Below are 24,519 nucleotides of genomic sequence, written 5' to 3'. Positions count from 1 at the left end.
TCTATACTTGGACTAGAGGTGGTCTGACTCTGAATTCTTTGAGACCATTCCATCCTAACACATCATGAAACTGCAACGGTTTTGGGGTGGGCAAAGCCCCCACTGCAACAGTTTTGGATTCCCTGCATTTAAATTTCAAAATAAGCACTTTAGAACATTTACAGAAAGGACAATACTTCAAGATCATTCATAAATAAAGTTGGGTTCACTGGTACAAAATTAAGCTACTTAAACCTGATTCCTAAGATTCTAATTTCTGAAGAAAATATGGGCTAAATAATTTTGTCATATAATTAACTGGGTGGTGACCAATGAGTGTGCATGAATGAAGAAGATTCAACATGATTTCAGGAAGAAAATATTTAAATCAAGTTCTTATTTTATTTTCAACTTTCTTTAAAAAATAGTAGATCAAATGGTGTTTTTGAGTTTCTCAAATGGTAAAATCAACTGGACAGGAGACAATATTTTGGCTTGGTAAACAAATCATTACACCAGTCCATAAAAGATGGCCTTTGAGAGAATCTTTTTTTCTTTTTTAATTCCAGTTTTCCGTATCTTTGCTGATAGCTTCAAGATGTATATTGAGACAATATATGTACACATGCTGTTCCAGAGATTGTGTGAAAAAAGCCATTGTCAGTGTAACCAAAGTTCATGTAATGTTCTACGCTCTTCATTGGTAAAATGAGAGACAAATCTTACTAAATATGGAAAGAGTTTTATATCCAAAGGAAAAGCTCAAATTTGGTCATTAGCCAGTAAGTTATTCAGTTTGGGGCTTATAAATTTAGGACTAATATATAATCTAATAAAATACAGAGGTTGTATAAGTGATTCAAAAAGTGCTAAACCATTTCTCCAAAAGCAGCTTGAAGCAATATATAAATTCATATAAACTCCTCAGGTGTATATTCTTTCAATTTCTGTCCTTGAAGTTGAGGTATAATGTCTTTTAGTATTGTACAGTTTGGCCTCTAAAATTTAATCATACATTCTCCAAGAATACAAGGAATGTGAACTGTCATGTGATCCTGTTGAATCCACTTTTGGCACTGTCACCATTCTTACTAAAGTTACTCTGGGAATTCATGTGGAATCCTATCAAAACTTGCAAACCAGTCACAAGAGCAGTGTCTGAACAATTTTTTGACTCATATCCAAACTGAAAGTATAATGGTCTGAGGACTTCATTCTTCAATTGGAATTTGTTAGGCACTTTCTTCCTATTTCACTTGAAAGCCCCAATATGAAGCTGCTGCCGCCATGGTATCCAACAAGGTTTCCAGTATGCTTGCACATTTTAATACCTCTTCATATGAATTGAAACTGTTTATCTCCTTGTAAAATCTTCAGACATATATGTGACCTTTACTACTCACAATGGCAAATATCAAACCTCATCTAAAAAGTATACCCCAAACAACTACCACAGAGCTCTGCTCACAACACCACGTGCACTTAACAAATATTTGCTTAATCAAATTGAATTGAACCACATTTAACTAAATAATAATTTCCTTGGGGGGCAAGAACCATGTTTTATATTTCTAGTACACCTTATAAACACCTAACACAGTGCTGAATATATACATGATTAATATATGCCTGGTGATGGACCAATGTTGAAATTACCATGTTTATACTTATAGTTATTTAGATTTTTAAAAATCCTCTTTGCCATTCATTTTTAAAATATTTCCATGACTCCTACCTTCACACTAATATTCAAAGCTTTTAACTGTGTCAACATGGCCCCCATAAGAAAAATGCCATGTTGTCAGGAAAACTATTTTGGGCACTGAAGTTGGCTGATTCAGAATGCCTCATAAGCAATCCAATTGACTGTGTAGTGATTGACCAAGTCCATCTGACTTCCAAAGGAACCAAACTTTTAAAAGAAAATCAAGAGTTTTGAAGAGATGTGATTTGGAATTAGACACTTTTTAACTTAGTGGAGAAAATGTATGATGATAAACAGCTATTCAGGTAAGAAAAAGGCATAAAGAGTCATAACAGAATTTATTACATTTAATAACTTCTTGGTTTTTTGTCCACTCATAAATATATCTAATACATGGGTTAATAATCAACTATATTACTTCCCATGGTCATCATCTATAAGTTTTCTAATACATATCTAAGAAACTTTCCAGGTAAGAGTCCACTAATTGGTTCAATGGATAGAATGTTAGGCCTAGAGTCAGAAAGATTGAGTTCAAATCTGACCTCAAACACTTAGTACCTATTTGACCTTAGAAAAGTCACAACCTCTGTCTACCTCAGCTTCTTCAACTAAAAGTAAAATAATAGCATCTAACTCTCAGGGTTGCTGTGATCACCAAATGATATATTTATAAAGTGCTTATTACAGTGCCTATCACATGATAGTCACATAATAAATACTTGTTCCCTTCACCTACCCCTTCTTGATAATATGAAAAAAAAATCAAATGCTCGATGTTAAATCATTCTATTCAGTGCTGAACCCTGTAAATACTCTTTAACATTTGGCAAAAAGCCATATTGGTTTCTCCAACCTTGCTCTAATGATAATGGCAGGTATTTGTGATATTCACTTTTTATGAATTAAAACAACTACTCTCTTTGACACTGAAGATTTATATATCTCTTCTATCCATTAAACACTTTTAAAGAATTGTTCATATAACTCGATAGAAACTTATCTTTCAGTCCTCACTTGTGCTGATATTTCTAACTCTTCATTTAATTGCTTATAAAATAAGGCAATTAACATATGATGAAAGGAAACAAAAATCAAAATATAGTGATAGTTTTTTAAGAAATCATATGATTTTGTATTTCTGAAAAGAATCAATCAAGTTGTGTTTAACGTCAAATGCATGTCAATGCATGGTGCTCATTTTTTAGGGTATCAATATCAAGTCCATTAAAGGGTAAAAATATGCCCCATATTATAATTGCTTTGGTTCTTTCATTATGCTTTGTTTTTATGAGAGTATCATAAAAAGATCTCTGTGAATATCCTTGGGCTTATGTTGAAATTTTTAAACTACTTTCACAGTTTCTAAAAATAGAAAGTTTAACAAGTAGTAAACTATGACATGTTCTTACTTCCAGATATTTTCTACATGCCATCAATGGCTTCTATGAAGATGCTCAAAACAATAAGTCCAAAACAGGTTAAAAATGACCATATAGATTAAACCATATATGTCATGATCCCTCCACTAACAAGAGGTTTTATAATAAAAATATTAAATTTCTCAATGTAGCATTATGCTGAAATAACTTACATGAATCATAGAAGTAGATTATTTCAAGTTGGAAGAGGGAATGAGATCACTGGGGAGTTGGTGCAATGGATAGAGTCCTGGGCCTGGATTCAGCAAGATTTGAGTTCAAATCTAACCTCAGATACTTACTAGTTGTGCAACCCTGGGCAAGTCATTTAACTTCTGTTTGACTCAGTTTCCTCAACTATAAAAGGGTGATAACAACAGTATCTACCTCATATGGTTGTTGTAAGGATAAGACAGTATTTATAAAGTGTTTAGCACAATGTCTGACACAAATACTAATTTTCTCCCTTATTTCACTTCTTTCTCTGCCATTTTACCTATAATTAAATATATTCAAAGAAGTTATGTTACTTGTTCAGTCTCAGATATATTTATTGGCAGTGTAGACTCTTGACAAGACCCAGGTCTCATGACAGATAGATTTCTTCTTTACCTAATTTACTTTAATTCTGCTACATAAGGGTGGGAAGAAAACCATATAAATATTCACTAGTGATAAACTGCATAAATGAAGAATATTGCCTCAAGTGAATGAGGTAGTATGTGAAATTTCAGTGTGTTTGTTGTAGTCTATTAAAATAACCCAGATTCTGTCCACAGAGCAGAGAGCCCACGTATGCATCAAGAATGACCAAAGGTTTTTGTGACTTAATGTAGTCTGAAGTTCTTATGAGAACTTAGAGTCGCTTCTATCAGAATTGGTATTGCTTTTCTTTCCCCTCTATTCAATGCTTACCCACTCTTCAACACCTTGAAGGTTCAAGGCATACTTGCTCCTCTATTAAGTAATTGGTTCTATGATTGAGTGATCATGTTCTAGTGAACTCTGATTAGACACAAAGAATATAATTTTATTTTCTTATAGTATATGGGATTATAGATTTAGAGTTAGAGGTTACCAAAGAAGCTAAGGTCAAACACCTTATTTCACAGATAAGGAAACTGGGGCACAGAGTCAAGTGGCTTGTTAATGGTTGCAGAGCTGGTGTGAGGTGACATTTGAAAATAAATCTTCCTGAGTCCAAATCCAGTGCTCTATCCACTACTCCACAGCAAAGCTGACTTTTTTCTTATTATTTTTAAACTCATCATATATTTTATAGAAAAATGGCAGCTGAGATGCTTAAACTGTCAACTAATAAATGTCTTTTGAGTGTTAGTAGATTTTAGTTACTGTGCTAAGTGCTGGTGATACAAATATAAAAGAGAAAATGACACACCCCCATCCTCAAAGAGCTTCCAATATAATAGAAGAAAACAACAAATATAGGGAAAGTGAAAAGGTAAGTGGTGGTACAGGAAGGTACTTGGCAAGGGGTGTTGCTGAAGGAAAACATTCCAGACAGACTTACCATAGTCAGAAAGCATTGCTCTCTGGGGTGACTAGGTGGCGCAGTGAATAGAGCACCCACCCTGGAGTCAGGAGGACCTGAGTTCAAATACGGCCTCAGACACTTGACACAAAAACTAGCTGAGTGACCTTGGGCAAGTCACTTAACCCCAATTGCTCTCAAAAAAAAGCAATGCTCCCCCTAAGTCATGGCAGTGAAAATAACAAATAATTCATCTGAGAGTCTATATTTGCCAGGTTTAGCACAAGAGAGAATAAGACCATGGACACATGGACTCTCACAGCCATGTTCCTCCAAATAAATGGTGCAAAAGACTAAGAATTAATTGCAGCTGGTCCAAAGTTGAAAACTAAATGCAGATTGAGCAAAGTACAGTTAGCAGGACATAGTGACTAACACTAACACTAACAACTGTTGTTAATCAAGCAGGGGCTAGATCCTAAGTATAGTGTTGTTTCTCATAGGAATGCATTTCCCCATGGTTTCTTCATTTTAGAAATACCTAGACTACCCTTGCTTTTGTAATGGTGTAACTCTCTCTGCAACACAAAATAACCATAACTGGTACCTACAATCCTTGTCCCACAACTATATTATAAAAATATTAGGAGGAGATTTTACCAGTAATAAAGTAAGGATTTATATTGTTTTTATCAGTGATATTGTCATCTCCAAGTTATGTAATGACGTAATGCTGACCAACATAAGTCAAATAAAAAGAAATAAACAATTTCTTTTAAACCTAAAGTAGATGAAGGAAATTGATAAATTACTTTATTTGAAGAGAATAAATCTGAAGAACCAAAGAGCATTGATAATATACACTTAAACTCCAGATGTATTGCATACTAATCAAAGTAATGACAAACTAATGTTCATATCATGAATGATTTTAAGAGTCAACATGCATGCTTGCAATGGAATTGCTAACAGCTTTTTTTTGTTTGTTTGATATCATGAATCTAAAAGACCAAGTATACAAAAACAAATATTCGCATCTGCCACTGCTATCATGAATATGTGATTATTTTCAAAATATTTAACAAATACTCTAAAAACATTTCATAATCTACACACAATAGTATATACAGTGGCCAGTGCCATATTAAGAACATTAGGAAGAAAGGTGGAAATATTTTGAAATAATTTTAAGTTTACAGATAGCAACAGGAGAAGGTTTCAAGAAAATCAATAAGGATCTGTGGAAAGATACTGGAGCACTATGACAATATTTAGTCAGTCCACAGATAAGAAAACCTGAACACTCTTCACCAAATTAAAAGCAATGAAAAAGAAATATGTAAAATTAAATACAGAAAACAAAAGCATGCTAGAAATGATTGATGCCCTTAATAAATAAAAGTAAAATCAATAAGATTAATGTGATTCAATAAGTGAAAACAAAGAAAAATTACTTAATTCAGTATCAATAAAAAAAACTTTGAAATAGAAATTTAAAGAATAAAGAAATTAAAGAGAGACACTTTCCAAAGAAGAAGAGTGGAAAATGTCCGTAGATCCCTGAGGGACTTCATTCTAGACCTTCTATGAAGTTAAAATTAACCTAACAGATAATTTTGGGGGTCCTGTCATTCAATTAGCTCTCATATTCATCTAACAGTACTATTGCCTACACCATAGCACTCCATCTTGCCTACAAGGATGTTATGAGAGATTTTGTTCAATGATTTAATTATATAAAGGTACTCTTTCTACAGCATATCAAGTAGTATTCTGATTTTTTTTTAAGCAATTGGGGTTAAGTAACTTGCTCAAGGTTACACGGCCAGTTATTTCTGGGTGTGGTGCTGAGTGTCTGAGCCCGGGATTCGATCTCCAGGTCATCCCAACACTGGAGCTGGTCTCTTACTCCCTGTGCTACCTGGCTGCCCCAGTAACCTGATTTTTTAAAAGAGTAACTTGTTTCTTTTTGTTTTTGTTCTAGCCTTAATTAAATCATCTCACTTTTTAATGAATAAATTTTATTGACAAATCACTTCTATAGAAACAATCCCCAAAATAGCTTCTAAAAAATTAATATAGTGATTGTGACTGATAGCATAATTTTATATTTAAATTGTGGATATTTCAAGTTGTCTTCATTTATACTGTTGTATTCATTGTGTATACAGTGTGTTCTGCTTAAATTCCTACCCATACTAAATTTAAATATAATCTTTTCCTAAGGGTCTTCCCTTTTGCTCCCATCTGATAACAATTTTTCTCCCTCAGGCTCCTGACTTGCAGTTGTCAGATACTTTTACCCTAGATGACAAAATGAATAGATTCTCCAGTCAGGAAGATTCAAATCAGGTCTCAGATACTTACTGGTTAAGTCACTTAACCTTGCTTGCTTCAGTTTCTTCATGTGTAAAATGAAAAAAAAAATACATTCCAGTATCTTTGCCAAGCAAACCCCAAATGGGGTTACGAAGAATCAGGCAAGACTGAAAAATGACTGAACAACAAAGTCCTATGAATCAGAACTATCTAAAATAATTTCTTATTCAACCTGTTATAATTGGGGACTTCTATGGTGTGGAAGGGTGGAAACTGTTCATTATCTAAACATTATTTATTTTGTTTTGTTTTTTTCTCAGTGACTAGTACAGTCATCTGTACACTATAGGAACTTTAAAATGCTCATTTTACTGATGATGATTAAAAACAACACTAATCATAGAGACCATGTTTACTTAATGTTTCCTATGAGTAGGGCATTCAGCAGAATTTTTATTAACCTTTTGTTGAGCCCTTGCATTGTTATTTGGAAACAAAAAAAATCCTAGGGACTCTTCCTTAATAAACAAAAGATATTTTACATAAAAGACTTTGTGAATCACAAAGTTCCTAACAAATGTGAGTCATTATTATCTTATGAGATTTTAAATTCATTGAGGGGTGGGGACCAAGTCTTATCCATCATTGGATCCCTTTGAACCAATCTTATATCTTGAATATAGTAGAAGCACATATTTATCAAATGAATTAAATTGCATAGTAAGTCAATATAAAAATAATGCTCACTTCTGATATTCTTTTGCTATTAAAGGGAAAAGGGGGGAAATAAAATCACAAGTCCATATATTAAATTATCTGCTTTAGCAACTTCCTTAGTCTGCCAATTTTGTAACCTGATAGCTCTTGTTAAAAAGCCTAAGCCTGCCTTACAAATCCAGCCCTTCCTGTTTCAATTTTAGTTCCTGTCCATGAGTTTTATCTCCTATGGTATTGAAAATAAAGCAAGTTAGTTCCAATTTGCTGGGCAGCTCTAACAGGGGTTTTAGAGCTATTGTCAATTTTCAAGCACCCATTTTTAAAGATTAAAAATTTTAAGCTCCTTAAATTTTTCTTTAAGAAGCTTTTCCAATAAGTAAGCTTTAGAGTTCAATTCAGGACTTATTTTTATGATCTGGTAGTAATTCTTAAGTAATTCAAATGCATCAGCAAAAAGACTTGTCCCTATTTCTTCATAATGTAATAACATAGATTTAGAACTGAAAAAGACCTTAGACACCATCCAGTTTAAAAATCTCATTGTATAGATAAAGAAACTAAGTAACAAAGAGAGAAAGGGACTTGTCCAAGGTCATTCAGGTCATGGGTTTCAGAATTAGAACCACTGACTCCAAATCCAAGACGTTCCTCTTCTGTCACTAGTCATCAGCAAACATAAGATACCAATATACAAATAGATTTATAAGAATCCAATCATTTCTGAAAAAAAATATTGATGAATCTCTCATTTGTTTTCTTTTAATTAAACTTTTTATCTATACCTGTTTTCCAACAAATACACTTGAAAATCCTTTGTTATAGAAAAATTTTATTAATATTAATTTGTTTGATCACAGAAGCACACAATCTCAGAAGCAGAAGAAACTTCAAGTCTACCCTGTATGGCCATTGGCCATCACTTAACCTGTCAGCTCCCTAAGGAATTTCCTCAGAAAATAAGTTACAATCAAGTTGCATCTCCTCATCTTTGGAGGAATTTCCAGCATTGGAAGTCGCCAACACCAATGAAATCTAAGTGTGATCCAAAAGAAACAACAGCAAAATATTAGAAGGAACCGTGCAGTGGGCTAAGGTAAGAGGAAATAAAAGGATATGCCATCAAGGAAATTTTGACATAGTAATCTTAATTAAAATTACAAAATAATTTTATTCAAGGAACTTTGGTGAAAACCATTTAAAAACCTATTGAGGTTATTGCCCTGGAAACTTTTACATAGTCCAATTCTGTATCAGGTATTGGGCTACTGGAGGGGCAAGGCTAATGGCTCTGGCAATTGTTGCTTCAAAAAAAAAAATAAAAAGATGTAAGGCACTTATAGACAGTTAGGTAGAACAAAGGCTGACTTTCTTGCATCTTTAATATCTTTCCTTCATCTTCAGTCATTACACAAAGTACATACTTCCACTTTATCATATCCTTTATAAAGGTTTTTTTCCCCCTTTCAACATTATGCTTCATATTCTTTTTAACAAGATTTCACTTGGATGTTATTAGAGTGGGGTGAAGTGTGACTTGTCTCAAGGATCTGCAATCCCTAGAGATTACTCCTTTTCCAACCTGTTGCTAATACAGATTTAAATATATATCTACATCTACATGTATGTGCGTATATGTGTATATAGATGTGCATATATAGAAAGAGAGATGTATGTATCAATGCATGTATATGTATCTACATATCTATAACCATATCTGTAGATATACAGATACATATACCAATAGATATGTAGATATACATACATATATACACGTGTGTGTGTGTCCAGGTCTTTTCAATGATCTTCAAAGAAGCTGACTTCACTGGGCTCTATCCTTTGTTAAAGACTTGTCCTACAAATGTCTATGCCAAAGGGCACCAAAGCATAACTGATATCTACCCATCTTTTTTTTTTGGTGACTGTCTGAGTTAATGATATGAGTAAACAATTAGCAAGAAGTGTGATAGAGTGGAAAGAGCAATAGATTTGGAATCTGATTCCCTTAGTAAGAATCCTGACCTTTTCTTCTTAAAATATAATTATTTGGTCAATTGTTATAGGAATGTAAATTTTTAAGATAGTCCCTGCCCCTAGGTTAAGAGCACCTGGAGCCTGTGGTGGGAGGCTTGTTTTTCAGGAACACCCACACCTTTGTGTTTTGTGATTGGGCAGTGGGTCAAGAGGGTTGTTACATTCTCTGAGCCAAGAGAAGGCTATATAAGCCCTGATGGGAGGCTTTGCTTTGGGGCTCACTTTGAGAAGAGTTATGTGATTTGACCAGTTGAGACTCTGGGCAGCCATTGAGAGCCCCCCAGCTTTGAAAACCCAGATTTTGATGCTTCCCTCTCTGGCAACTGTAATTTGGTATGGATGTAATGGTTGGACAGTTTGGAAGCCTGTCTGCTTGATCTGTTTCTCTGTCTTGATAATTCTGTCTGTGTCCTCAAGTTCAGGGTGCTGACCTTTTCCCCTGAACTAGGTAAATGATATATGTTTGATTGATTAAAGTAATCTTGTTAACCCATTTTGAGTTGCTTTCCTTTAGAAAGGCAGATCTAAGAAGCTGTGTTGGCAGCCACCCTGGGGATGCTGGAGTGCTTGCTGCTACATCCAGCCACTGAACTTCTTGGACTCCCAGTTTCCTTATTTGAATGAAAAGGGGGGCAGGTCATTTTCTTCAGTGAAAATAGGTAAGGTAGAGAATTTAAGAATGGGGAAACTCTGGATAAAAAAGGGCTGGAACTATAGATGCAGATAGTTCAGAAGGTGATCTAACTATAAAAGACACTTGCTTCCTCTCTCCAGCTTGACCCAAGTTCTTCTAGGCAAATGGTTCTTAACCTTGCATTTATGAACTTTAAAAAATACATATTTTTGCCATAGTATTTAATATCAATGTCATTTGTAATCCAACTCCTGTCCCTCAATATGTATATTTGTGTGCATATAAGGACACACATGCTACATTTTACTTACCTATATGTACATGTGTATATTTGTTGTTATTTTTGTTGAGTCTTTTCAGTTGTGTCTGACTCTGTGACCCCATTTGGGATTTTCTTGGCAAAGACACTGGAGTGTTTTACCATTTCCTTCAACAGCTCCCTTTACAGATAAGGAAACTGAGGCAAACAGGATTAAAAGAATTTATAAAAGTCACCCAGATAGTAATTATTTGAAATCATATTTGGACTCATTTCTTACTGACTCCAGGTCTGACACTCTATCCATGGTATGACCTAGCTGCCACATGTGTATATACATATTTTAAATATAATAACATTGGGCAAGCATTCATGATATATTAGAATATATACAGTAATTCAGACACAAACATTATATATAACACATCATCCTCTTAGCTAACATTTAAATAGCACCAACTGTATAACAGGAACTGTTCTAAGCACTTCACAAGTATTACAAGTGATCCTCACAACAACCCTGGGAGGTAGGTGTTAATTATTTTCTCCATTTTACGAATGAGGAAATTAAGGCAGACAAAGGTTCAGTAACTTGCCATGGGTCACACAGCTAGTGTCAGCTCTGCTAAGCAAGAGTGAATGATGAAAGTGGCTCCAGCTTCCTAGGGTACAGATTTGGTCTTTATAACTTTTCAGACCCAGTGAGTACAAAGATAATCAGCGACATGCCACAGCAATTCAGGTGTCACATAAGTAACACTTTTAACAAGAAATGTATACAGCTGTCAACATTTGTTATCATAATGAGAAAAAAAAATCACTACATGAGGGTAGGTGAAAAAGTTGTTGACAAAATCATTATCTTCATCATCATCATCGTTTTTATAAAGCACCATACACTGCTATAGACTTTACAAACATTAACTTGCTTTACCCTAACAAGAGCCGTGGAAGGTAAGTACTATGATTATTCCCATTTTGCAGTTGAGGAAACCAAGACAAACAGAGGTTAAGCGACTTGCCCAAGATCCCAAGCTATTATAATTGTTAATTATTATTATTATTATTGTTATATAATATAATAAAACTACTATAATAATAATGTGCTTTCTGGCTAGGCACTAGGCTAAATATTATATAATTTCATATTTGATAAAAATTATTATAATATTTTATAATAACAACCGTTGAGGTAGGTGTTTTTCTTATCCCTATTTTATAGATAAGGAAACTAAGACAAACAGGTGTTAAGTCACTTGCCCAGAGTCATGTAGTTAGTAAGTGTCTAAGGCCAGATTTTTCTTCCTGACTCCAGGTCTAGTTCTCTTTCTACTGAACAAACTAGCTGCCATAAATACATTTATAACTCTTACAGAAGTCCATTTATCCTAAAACAGCAGGGTTCAGATAACCATTTAGAAAAAGTTGCAGGTATCTCTTATCATGGGAAAACAAACAGTTTTACAAAAGTAGATGAAACCACTATCTTCATCATGTTCTTACATAGTTTATCATATTTTATTTCTCCTTCATAGGTACTCCATATAACTTTAGAAAATTTTTAAGCTTTAAAACTTAAATTTCCTCCAAGATTCTGACAAAAGCAAGATGCAATGCCACTGTTCCATTAAATATGCACCCTTGATCTCTAAGAATATTTAACTCTGTTATTTATGGAGTTAAATATCCATGGTAGGGGGGCAGCCAAGTGGCACAGTGAATAGAGCACTGGCCCTGGAGTCAGGAGGACCTGAGTTCAAATCCGGCCTCAGACACTTAACATGAAAAACTAGTCATGTGACCTTGGACAAGGCACTTAAATTCCAATTGCCCTGCCCTCCCCCTTCCAAAAAAAAAGTCCATGGTAGAGAATGCCTTCCATCAATATTGGGCACTACTGATTCATTCATTATCTGGGAAATTGCATTAGCACATTTTTCTGACTTTTTTATTTTGCAGTATTGTATATCACAGTTGCTGAACTCTTAGCCTAATTGAGCAGGAAATCAAAACCTGATCTTTCAATATTTATTGGCATGGTAACATTATAAGATTAAAAGCACACTTCAGGAATGATTCTGTCCCACTTTATTTGCTTTTACATTCAAAAAAGGAAAAGAAATACAATTTGTGTTGCTTTAGGTTTTTTAAATGCAAAAAGTTAAGATAAAATGAAGGAAATAATAAACTACATCCTCCTTTGCTACTTGGAGGATGAATATATATGTACACACACATACATACACAGGTGGAAATAAATCCCTTGAGTACTCCTCTTGGGTAATCTCCAAACTAATTTTACCCAGTTCTAGATAACTATCAAAGTACTCTATTTTCTAAGTCTAACACTTTTAGGAACCTATAGGACTTTAAAAATAAAACCTTCAAAGCTTCTTTTTCTGTTCCCTCTCTTAGGTATAGCATATGTAACCAAGTCTAACAATAGTTTAGATTTAAAATGGGTATACATTTTAGAGAAGCATAGAGCATTGAATGTAACACTATCCCAGGATTCAGGAAGATCAGAATTCAAGTTGCACTGCTACCACATATTGACCAGCAATTCAAATATATGCTAGTCAGTTCATTTTAATGACATTTCACAGTGCCCCAGGCAATTCTCAAAGACTATAACCTGTAGAGCAGTTGCCACAGATGTAGATCTGCAATGGGAAGGAAAGTTTCCTTTTTTAGGAATTCATAGATCTGTGCACAAATATAGATGAAGTATATTTTACTTTTCAGAAGACAAAGTCAGGCTCAGATGCCCATGTTCTAGGCTGTGTGTTTGACTCTATGTCATTTATACCTCTGTAAAATAATGATCAATCAAAAATTAATTCACAAACTATACAATGATTTTGGATGTGTCCAAAACAGGAATTGTTATGATGAGAGAGAGACAGAGAAGAGAGAAAGAGATAAATAGAGATAGAGAAAGACAGAAACAGACACACAGAAAGACTACAGGGACTTTTTATATACATACGTGTGTACATGTACACATAAATATGTAAGCATGCATATATCTGCAAAATTATATATAAATATTTTTTTTCTTAGAGTTATTCTTTTTTTTGAGGGGGGGCAGGCAATTGGGGTTAAATGACTTGACCAAGTGTAGCAGCAAGCACCCTTGTATATCCAGGGTGGCTGCCAACACAGGTTCTTAGATCTGCTTTTCCAAAGGAAAGCAACTCAAAATGGCTTAACAATCTTGCTTTAATCAAACATATGTCATTTACCTAGTTCAGGGGTATTGGGGCCTGTAGCCCCTCTTTGGGTCTCAGGAAGCCTCTCTGAGTTCAGGTCTGATGTAACAGGATACAGAGCAATCAGCAATATATGCTTATCTCATCTGTGGTCAGGACCCCCTAACCTCTAGGAAGTGCCAAGGTGCCCAGACTGTGTGCTGTCATGCAATTTATCCTGTTACCTTGAGATTAGTCTTAGAGACTAAGGGTAAGTGTGTAGGAGTACACAAACTGTTCTGGACACAGCCTCCCTGTTCTCTGACTGGCCCCCCTGTAATGGAAATGCAAACTTAAAGATCTTCCCTGCCCCTAGGCTAGAGTGCACCTGGAGCCTGGGGTGGGAGGATTGTTTTTCAGTAGATACTTCTTGATTGGCCAGTGAGTCAATAAGGTTGTTACATTCTCTGAGCCAGGAGAAGGCTATATAAGCCCTGATGTGTAGCTTTGTTTTGGGACTCACTTTGAGGAGTGTTCTGTAATTTGATCTGAATTCTGGGAAGCCGTTGTTGAGAGTCCCCCGGCTTTGAAAAACCCAGAATGTGGAAACCCAGATGTTGACTGGGTATGGATGTAATGGTTGGACAGTTTGGAAATCTGTCTATTTGATGTTTCTGTCTTGATAATTATGCCTGTATACTTTGAGGTTCAGGGTGCTGACCTTTTCTCCTGAACAAGGTAAACGATATATGTCTGACTGATTAAAGTAAGCTTGTTAACCCATTTTGAGTTGCTTTCCTTTAACAAAGCAGATCCAAGAACCTGTGTGAGCAGGCACCCTGGGGACACTGGGGTGCTTGCTGCAACAAAATTACCCTCCATCTGTAGATGCCTGATAGCTTAAGCTGGATGTCACCCCCTGTCTGCAACTGTGATGTGTCACCCTTGGACCTGGCATCAAGCATATTAAGAACTGACCTCTCAAATGGGACCCCTTAGGACAGGGACAGCTCTACATCCGATTTCAGCAGCAAGTAGCCATAGAAGAAGAGATCTTCACCCCTTACCACAAGATTTTGGGGCCCCATTTGTTCGGGGTGGGGGGAATGATGGGGAGCTTGTGCTCAAGCGCCACCCTAAAATATGGTTTTCTGTGTTTATTGTGTGCTATTCTTGTTATATTGTTGTGAAATTTTGTTGATACCAGTTATTCCTACTGTATTTTTGTCAAGTAAGGGACATGAAAGATCTTGGGGCCGAATGTAAGGGTTATGGGATTTAAAGATCTTCCATGCCCCGTTGGACTTGCTGACGTAGCAGGAAGGGGCGGAGCAAGAGGAAGCGGAAGCCAAGCTAGCGTTCCTTCGGTGGCTGGCGGTGGTGGTGACGGCGGCAGCAGCAGAGGCAGTGGCAGCGCGAAGCCCTTTTTGAGTTAGAACTGCTGAGGACTTTCTGCTAAGGACTCCTGCTGAGGACTGCCAGGGGCCGGAGCTGCTGGGAGCGCTCTTCCAGGACGCTGGGTGGTTGCTGTGAGTGGGGAGAGGAGGACCTTTGCCTGAGGTAGCCTGTTCTGTTTTAAAGGCTTGAAAATGTGGGTGCTTTCTACTTTATCTACCTGTGCCAATGTCATAACTACTCTGATGGCTTTCACTTTCTGGTTTTGGGACTCAGTCTTTTGGTATCTTAATAAATTTTCTAGTTTATTTCCTCATATGGCAAACATGACGTATTTTCTAATGGATAATTATATCAGCATATTTGTAATCTCTATAGGCATTGTGAATATGGCATTGCTGATACACCCCCCCCCACCTTTCCTCACAAACTATCCACGAGCTCTGCAAGTCACTTTAGAGATTTAAGGGCTGAAACATGAGGAGATTGGAGGACAGAGGGAGATATCTAACAACACACCTGTCCTGCCAATAAAGCTGTGCCTCTTTCCATTTCCACTGACTCGACTTCTCCTTTATGCGAACACACAGGACATGTCTGGGTGTACACAGGGGCCAGGAAATGTAGATAAGACTCAGCTAGAAATCCAAAGATCATTACACAGGGGGAAAAGGTCAGCACCCTGAACTTGAGAGAATACAAACAAGTTACAAACAGAAGTTACAAGCAGACAGAGAAACAGATCAACAGACAGGCTTCCAGCTCTCTGACCATTACATCCATATCTAGTCTGTTACAAGAGGGAAGAACCAACATCTGGGTTTTCAAAGCTGGGGGGATCAAGAGCTGCCCAGAGTCTCATCTGGTCAAATCACATAACTCTTCTCAAAGTGAGCCCCCAAACAAAATCTCACATCAGGGTATATATAGCCTTCTCCAGGCTCAGAGAATGTCACAATCCTCTTGACCCACGGCCCAATCACAAAGCAACAGGGTGTGGACATTTCAGAAAAACAAGCCTTCTGCCACAGGCTCCATGTGACCACATTCAGCCTATTAGGGGGCAAAGTATATTTTCAAATCAAGGAAGGTTCTCAGAGTCACTTAAGCCTATCAAGGGGCAAAGGGGCAAGGAAGATCTTAAATTACCATTCCCATAACACAAGGTCACCCAGTTAGTAAGTATCAAGTGTCTGAGTCTGGATTTAAACTCGGGTCCTCTTGACTCCAGGGTCAGTGCTCTATTCACTGTGCCACCTCACTGCCCCTCTGATAGTCTTGTTATCTATATTTGAATAAATGTGTATATCTATATCTATATACACATATATCCATAGTTTTTATATATTGTTTATATACATACATATTCATTTTTATTTAAAATGTTGAACTTGTTTCATGTATATTTGATAACAAGGATTTAGTCTTCCTTTTTCATTCTTTTGGAGAGGAAATAAGAGGCAAAGAAAATAAGTGTTTCTTTATTGAAAGGCAATTTTTAAAGGAGTTCAACTAAAAATATAAGTTACTTGAAGACACATCCTCTTCCATCACCAATACCAACTCCCCAACTTTAAGAAATCTCACCCTGTTTGATTTAAGTGAAGAAAAAAAAAACAGTCCTCTTAAGTTAAAATTTGAAGGTAAATTCTTAAATTCTCAGAACATGACTCATTTGTCTATTCATGTGAATGCTACTTTCTTTTTTTCTCCTAATTTTTTAACAATCAATTTATCTAGGATGTTCCCATAACTTTTCCTTTCAAGAATAAATAAAGTATATGTCAATTGTGGGAAAAGGTGGTCCATGTGAAAGAAGGTAAGTCATTATGGAAAAGTACTAATTACATTATTGGGTCTTCTCAGAAAGAAAGTCATTAATATAATAATGGTACATGTTACAAAATATAATGTTATAATACTTTAAAAGACTGAAAATTAGGATACTAAATTACAAAATAGTAATCGTGAACAATTGCAAGAGAATTTAACTGATTTCTTTTCTGATTTGCCCATAGCCCAATAATAAGATATTGACAGCTAATAATATACATAAGGAAATAAGATAAAGAAGGATATTTAACAGCAAGCATATTTAAAACCCTTTGCTCATACAGCATGAAGTAATATTTTAACTCATGAAAATTCAATGGTCAGCAACTTTTGATTCTGGGGACAAAGTAAATTTTTTTGGAGGGGGTGCTTATTTATTCAGCACAACTAGTTACTGAATGATCATGAGCCAAGGGTAGAATAGACTCTTGGAGAGAAAAACCATTGCCCTGTATGAGAAGGGGATAGTGATGGACAATAGTTCATAGGGATTTGAAATGCAACAGTACATGTTTCTTTTCTGTTACTCACATTAAATTTAACTTTATTCAACAATTCAAACTTGTTTCACTTGGGTCAGCAAGAGGAATGCACCAATAGTCCATCTAGATGAGACATACAGAGATGGAATCAATGGGAGCATGAGAAAATAAAGGGAGAAAACAGGAGTAGAGTGAAATGGAACTTTAAAGGTAGGCAGGACTTCTTAAACATTTACTACATCCAACCCCTTCAGTACTTCTTAAGCTGTAGGTTGCAACCACACCCACAGTTTAAGGACAGAGAAGGGAAGCCTCCCAAGTCTGAAACCTATTAGAATAACTGCTACAGCATCCATTGAGTATTCTGGGTTATTGTCTTAAACAAAAATTAGGTGATTTATGAAACACTAATTTCCATAAACATGGTTTTAAATGTTCTTTATTCACACCAATGAAATTTTCTCATTATTTATGAGATGATTGTGGCATAAACACCGACTTTTGTGATGAAAATTCACTCTGCTTGGGGGTATAAGCTGGAAATGTAAGACGTTATGATTGGCTTGATCTATATAAAGCAACATACCAAAAAGCATACAAAATCATCCTTCACCTTTGAGGGTCATTGAAAATTTAACAAATGATAATTGTTGGAGAAGATATGGGAAAATTGAAATACTAATGTATTGTTGGTGGAGTTATGAACTGATCCAACTATTCTGGAGAGTAATTTGGCACTATGCCCAAAGGGTTATAAAACTATGCATACCCTTTGGCCCAGCAATACGACTACTAGGTCTGTATGCCAAAGAGATCATAAAAAAGAGGAAAAGATCAAGATGTACAAAAAAAAATATGTGCAGCAGCTCTTTTTTGTGGTGGCAAAGAATTGGAAATTGAGGGGATACCCATCAACTGGGGAATGGCTGAACAAGTTGTGGTATATGAATATAATGGGATACTATTGTTCTATAGGAAATGATGAGCAGGCAGAGTTCAGAAAAAAAAAAAAAAACTGGAAAGATTTACATGAACTAATGCTGAGTGGAGTGAGCAGAACCAGAAGAATGTTGTACACAGTTTACAACATTATACAATGACCAACTTTTGTAGATTTGACTCTTGAAGCAATGCAATCATTCAAGACAATTCCAAAAGACTCATGATCGAAAATGCTATACACATCCAGAGAAAGAACTATGGGTCTGAATGTAGATCAAAGCACACTATTTTCTCTTTGTTTGATGTTTTTTTTTTCTTTCTCATGGTTTTTTCCTTTTCCTCTGATTCTTCTATCACAACATGACTAATGTGGAGTTATGTTTAATATCATTGTACATATATAGTCCATATCACACTGCATGCCATCTATGGGAGGGAGGAGGAAGAGAGAGAAGAAAATTTACAACTTAAAATCTTATAGAAGTGAATGTTGAAAACTAAAAATAAATAAATATGTATTTCTCAAGAAAATGGAATAGTTGACACACTTTATCTAACTGAGAAATCTGTACTTTGGGACATCTTTGCCCACTTATTTTAAATTATTTCTAGTGGTACCTGAATATTTTCTTTTGTTTTCTTTTAACATTTAGCACATACTTTTTGATTTTTTTTCCACTTTTACTTCATTTCAACATTTTTTAACAAAGAAAATGGCTTATCAATTTTGTGAAGCATCTAAAGAAAAGTTTTGTTATTTGTTTCAGTTCAATAGTATTGCTATTTAGCTATTTATCTTTTTCTATTTTCAAAATCTCTTTTGTTTTTGTTCAAGGGTTTTAAATTTCTTAATTTGTCTAAGTTCTTTAAATGTATGTTTAGTATGTTAGTCCTCTATTTCTACTTAGAAAGTATATGTTATAAAAAATAAATCTAAAAGAAAATAAATTAAATTTAAAATTGTCCAGATTAAAAGACAATTTTAGTTGCACACCACAAATATTGGCTTATACCACTATAGGAATTTTTCTACTTTAATTATTTCTTGTTTCTATGAATTAATCAAGTCTTCATTTCAGATAGATAAATTAAACTCCATTTAGGCCTGTAGGATTAGTTTATTGTTAGTGATTCCCTATTTTGCTATGTTAAAACCTAAAATTGATACATCAACTATCTCTGCCTTTCAACATATTTTTGGGTTCTTTATGCTTTTGTGCAAGGCAAATTTTCAAAAGGTTACTTGTGGTGTTGAAAAATTCAGTATAATTTTAATAATTCTATTAAGTAGTCACAGTAGAATTACTAATTCTAATCTACTTATCATCCTCCAAAATTGTCTTCTTGTTTAGGTTAATGTTAGATTTATCAGGTTCTGAAAGAGGACTGTTAACAGTGAAATTGTTTTCTTACCACAAATTTTTTTAAAATATATTAGTTATTAATTCCTTTTAAGTACTTAGTATCTTGCTACATTTGATGTATATATAAATGCATATTCAATACATATGTAAAATGTATCATGCATTCACAAATTTATTCTAGGCAGATCATTGTGATAATTATATATATATATATATATATATATATATATATATTTTCCCTTTTTCTCTTCTTCCATTCCAAAACTTATTTCAAGGAATTTTTTGTCTGTGGCATTCCATTTGAAGAAATTTTAATTCTTCTCATCATTCTCCCTACATTTTCCCTTCTGTATAAAAGTCTATATTTATCCTTTCCATGGGATTTATGCACAAATGTTTTCTCTTTCTTTCCTCAATTAAATAAGCAAGACATTTAAAGGAAAAAAATTCTAGCCCTTTTTGTAGAATGAAAACAATTTTTTTCTGCTTGAACTATCCATTTAATAAAGGTTTCTTTCTCTTCATTAAGGCTTATTTTACTTGTATTCAGTGAATTAGTATACATAATGCCCTCTCCTGGTTTCTATAAAATGGACTCAAATTCCTCCCTCTGGCAGAAAAAAATCCCCATTTCATTGATAGTTAATAATTTTTTCAGATATTATTTGGAGATGCAAAAACCAAAAACAAACAAAAATGGTTATAGTTAATGAATACCCTTATATGATTCACATCCCTTCCCGTCCACCAGTCCTTGATGTGGTAAGTAGCTTTTCCTAGATGTCTAAAAGATTATTCCTTAATTTTGAAGAACTGGGATTTAAAATATATCTTAGTGAGTTGAATTTGAAATTCTTTTTTCTTCATAGACCTAGTGAGTTATAGAAGTCTGAAGTTTGTCTTCTGTTTCTAATATTTCTAGGTAATTTTGTTACTTTTTTGAGTGGATTTTTGAAAGAGATATTATTTATTTATATTTTTCCCTTAGAAGAGCAATAATTATCTAATAATTTTATAGAATTTTCTTCAAGATCAGTTGAGAAAAGATGAAAAGCATAGTTGAAGGGGCACTGAATTTTGTGTCAAAAACTTATGTAAAAATCTATTTCTGCCATTTACTGCCTATGGAATATTGAAAATCATTTTATCTCTCTGGATTTCTGGGGTTCAGGTTTGTTTGTTTTCCCTAGGGAATTTATCTAAATGACCTCCTCTAAGTTACTTTTGATATAACCCAATGGTATGGCTCCTAGAGCTCATAAGTGTTCTTTTAACTTCACAATCTTTATTTTTATTTTCTTGTGATATTCTCCAATTTTTTTTGTTTTTATGTTCTGATTCTGACAATTTCCCACTAGAATATAAGTTGCTATCGTGAAATATCACATCATCTCTTTTTAATTCTTCTCTGAGTGCTCTAATTCCCATTTTTCTTTTTTTTGAAATTTAAATTTGCCTATAAATTCATGCCATTATTTTATTATCATTCATGGGGATACATTTGTATTGTTATTAGTATTTTCTTTCTCTTTGTAAAAGTCATTTTGTCTTGTTCCTTGGTTTGGGGTACACTGGATTGTTTAGTCTTTTTTATTTTTAATTTTCCTGCTGATATCTATGCGTGTGGTTTTCCTTAAAGTTATTTTTTCTCTTCTTTGTGTTATTAAAAAAAACCTTTAATGTTTTAACTTTTTGGTATTTCTAAATAAAGAATAGAAGACCAGTCCTTTAGTTATCTTGTAAGATAACATTTTTACAAAATCTTAATGGTTAGAGTTTTGTCATGCTTCTTTATATTATATTATATTGATTATTTACATAGTGGAAATCTGATATTGGATGGGATTGATGTCATTGGAATAAGAACCTCCTGATTATAAAATGCCCTCTAACAATGAAAATTGGCAACTCCTCTGCAATTTATTTCCTTAGCAAGTTGTCTAGGACACTGAGAGGGGAAGTGGCTTGTCCAGAGTCACAAAACATATATGTGTGTATGTATACATATATATACATATATATGTGTGTGTGTGTATATACATATATATATATATATTTGAAATGCCATCTCCATCAATTCAAATGACAGAAAATAGTTTCTGTGAAAAATATGACATGCAAAATAAATTTCTAGGTAAGTTGACCCTTTCTTTGCTTCTCAGGGAATGAATTGAAATAAAACACGAGTTAATGACAAAACCCATAAATTTTCAAATCTGAAGCAGAATTTACATCATCTAAATTATTCATTGAGATTCCATATCAAAAGGGATTTGTTGCAGCACAGACAAGAGAATCTGAAAGAAGTTTCTCTATTTATTTACACAATTTTTTTTCCCCTTTAGTATAAATCAAGCCACTGATTCTTTTCACCATGCTTCCAATGTAGCACCCAACAGCAACAAGAGTTGATTTTTGGTAAAGAGGCAATCCTTGACATAAAAAAGGATTATAGTCCTTCTTTCCTTTTCAATATCATTAAGGAAAGGGAATGATCTGTTGACTATTGACATGGCATAACAATGTACTATTAGTTCTATATATGGTGGATATTGAAATCACCAGTTCACTAATTTTGTTCAATTTTTGTCCCCCATAATTTTGTGTCATTCAAAGCAGACATTCCCTTCGCCCCCTCCAAAAAAGCTCTTATTGACATTATCAATAGCTTAGATAAACCAATGAAAATTAAGGGAGTGGTGTCAAAACTGTGAGAAACACTTTGAAATAAAGCATAGGAATATCCAAGATCCTCCAGGGAAGAAACAAAAAGGCCTGAATGCTATTGCTTTTCATTATTCATTCCAGAAAAAAAATCAAAACCATCATTTAAAATATAAAAAGGCACATTCTAGAGGAGAGTATAGAAGTGGCTTGACTTTAAAACTAGCTGATTGGACAACCTTGAGAAAAAAATCAATAAGGTTCTCATGAGAAGCTGAACATATTACCTTATTGTTTTAGGCTGATTTATTTCTCTGCCAGAAGAAGGTAGTATTATTTTTCAATCCTTTTCTATGACCTACTGCTTTCCCCAGGTCTAAAATGATAAACAATTAAGATTTCACTGTTTAGATGTATTCTGTGAGGAATTAATTTTTTTCCTAAAATAAAATAAATAAAAAGAAGAACTCATTATAATAACTTCTCTCTCTCCTCCATTCCACCCCTCACCTTTTACTTCTTTGCATGGGTGCAACTGCATACACATGAATACACACACAAACATACATACACACAGAAAACAATTAATCTTGTCATCTCAATAGAAATACTTGCAACTTTCTCCCTGTAATTGAATTTTTGATCATTTACCTGGTCATTACATATATATTATTGTTTACTATAAAAGATCTGGATGACACATTATCTAACTTCTGAAAGGAAAAGCCAAGACTGCATATTTCATAACAGCTAGGAAAAAAGCATTAGCCAAAAGTCTTGACATAACTTAAACAGCCACAGCTCCCTAGTCAATAAGTCCATCTAACTATAAACAAATGGAGAATAAAATAAAAAGGCTAGAGATTAGATTTCATCTCAACAGGGGCAGTAGCCAACATAAAAGTTTTGTATTTTAATTGCATTTTACTTCCTTTATGTTTGATACATTATGGGCCAAATAGGGGATTGATTTTCTATTGTGATTACTGAACACAGTCTCTGGAAAGATGAATGCAACCCTTGCTGGCAGGAGAAACCCAAGTGATTCATCCTTTTCCTTAACTGTACTCATATTTTTATCAGGACAAAAACAGAGGATGAATTCCTGGCAGAAGGGAAACTACAGGTACAATTCAATAAGGGCGATTTTCAGAAGCTCATTGTCAAAGCTGAGGGCAAAAGCAGTGTGATGGAAGCCCCTGGCAGGATGAATTTATCCAGGTTCTGGCACAATAAGTATGATGGCTGGAGCTCTGGCTGATTAACCATATATATATATATTACCAATGCACTGATAATGTTCGTCTAAGAGTGAGAGAGAGATCTCAAGTCCTGCCAAAGCTAATCCACATATATTACCTTGCCAAACAATTATTTTCTTTGAGATGTTGAATTGAAAAAAATATTTATATATATTTTAGTTGAAACCCTCCAAAGGGGGATTGTTTCTGAAAATAAAGCTACTACAGATATGTCCCCAAAAACAGTATCACTAGAGAAAAGCAAAAGATGAATATGGTCTGATTAACCATGAACTATCTACATGTATCCTCTTGTAGCTGGGAACAGAAACTGCTGCTTATAAGATTCAATCAATGGTGGGTCATTATGATCATTTAGTTTCATTAATAATCATATCTTACACAGATTCATACAATATATTTCTTCTCTTGCATCATTAAAAGCAAATTAGAATGTATGTAATGGTAAGGGAATTTGAAAATGTGCCCTGCCCCTTAATAGGCCTAGGAAATTTCAAGATCTTCTCTGCCCCTTAACGGGTCTCACTTGGAGCACAGCAAGAGAAGCTTGCTTAGGGGAGACTTGTTTCTCAGGAAGGCACGTGTCTTTTGTTACTTTGTAATTTAGCAGTGGGTCATGAAGAATGTGATATCCTGGAGAAGGCTAGATAGATAGATAGATAGATAGATAGATAGATAGATAGATAGATAGATAGATAGATAGATGGATGGATGGATGGATGGATGGATGGATGGATGGATGGATGGATGGATGGATGGATGGATGGATGGATGGATGGATGGATAGATAGATAGATAGATAGATAGATAGATAGATAGATAGATAGAT

The 24,519-nt window shown here is 34.6% G+C and overlaps 1 pseudogene; it reads right to left on the bottom strand.

The window, feature by feature from the left end:
* Window positions 1-241: 241 nt before the first annotated feature.
* LOC138171794 (FAST kinase domain-containing protein 3, mitochondrial-like) overlaps window positions 242-24,519 on the bottom strand; it is a 30,435-nt pseudogene continuing 6,157 nt past the window's right edge.

Source organism: Petaurus breviceps, unplaced genomic scaffold, assembly GCF_028583685.1.
Source record: "Petaurus breviceps papuanus isolate PSGF00001 unplaced genomic scaffold, PetGlider_PUasm1.0 47, whole genome shotgun sequence".
NCBI classification, from domain to species: domain Eukaryota; kingdom Metazoa; phylum Chordata; class Mammalia; order Diprotodontia; family Petauridae; genus Petaurus; species Petaurus breviceps.
This window is presented reverse-complemented; position numbering and strand designations above follow the sequence as displayed.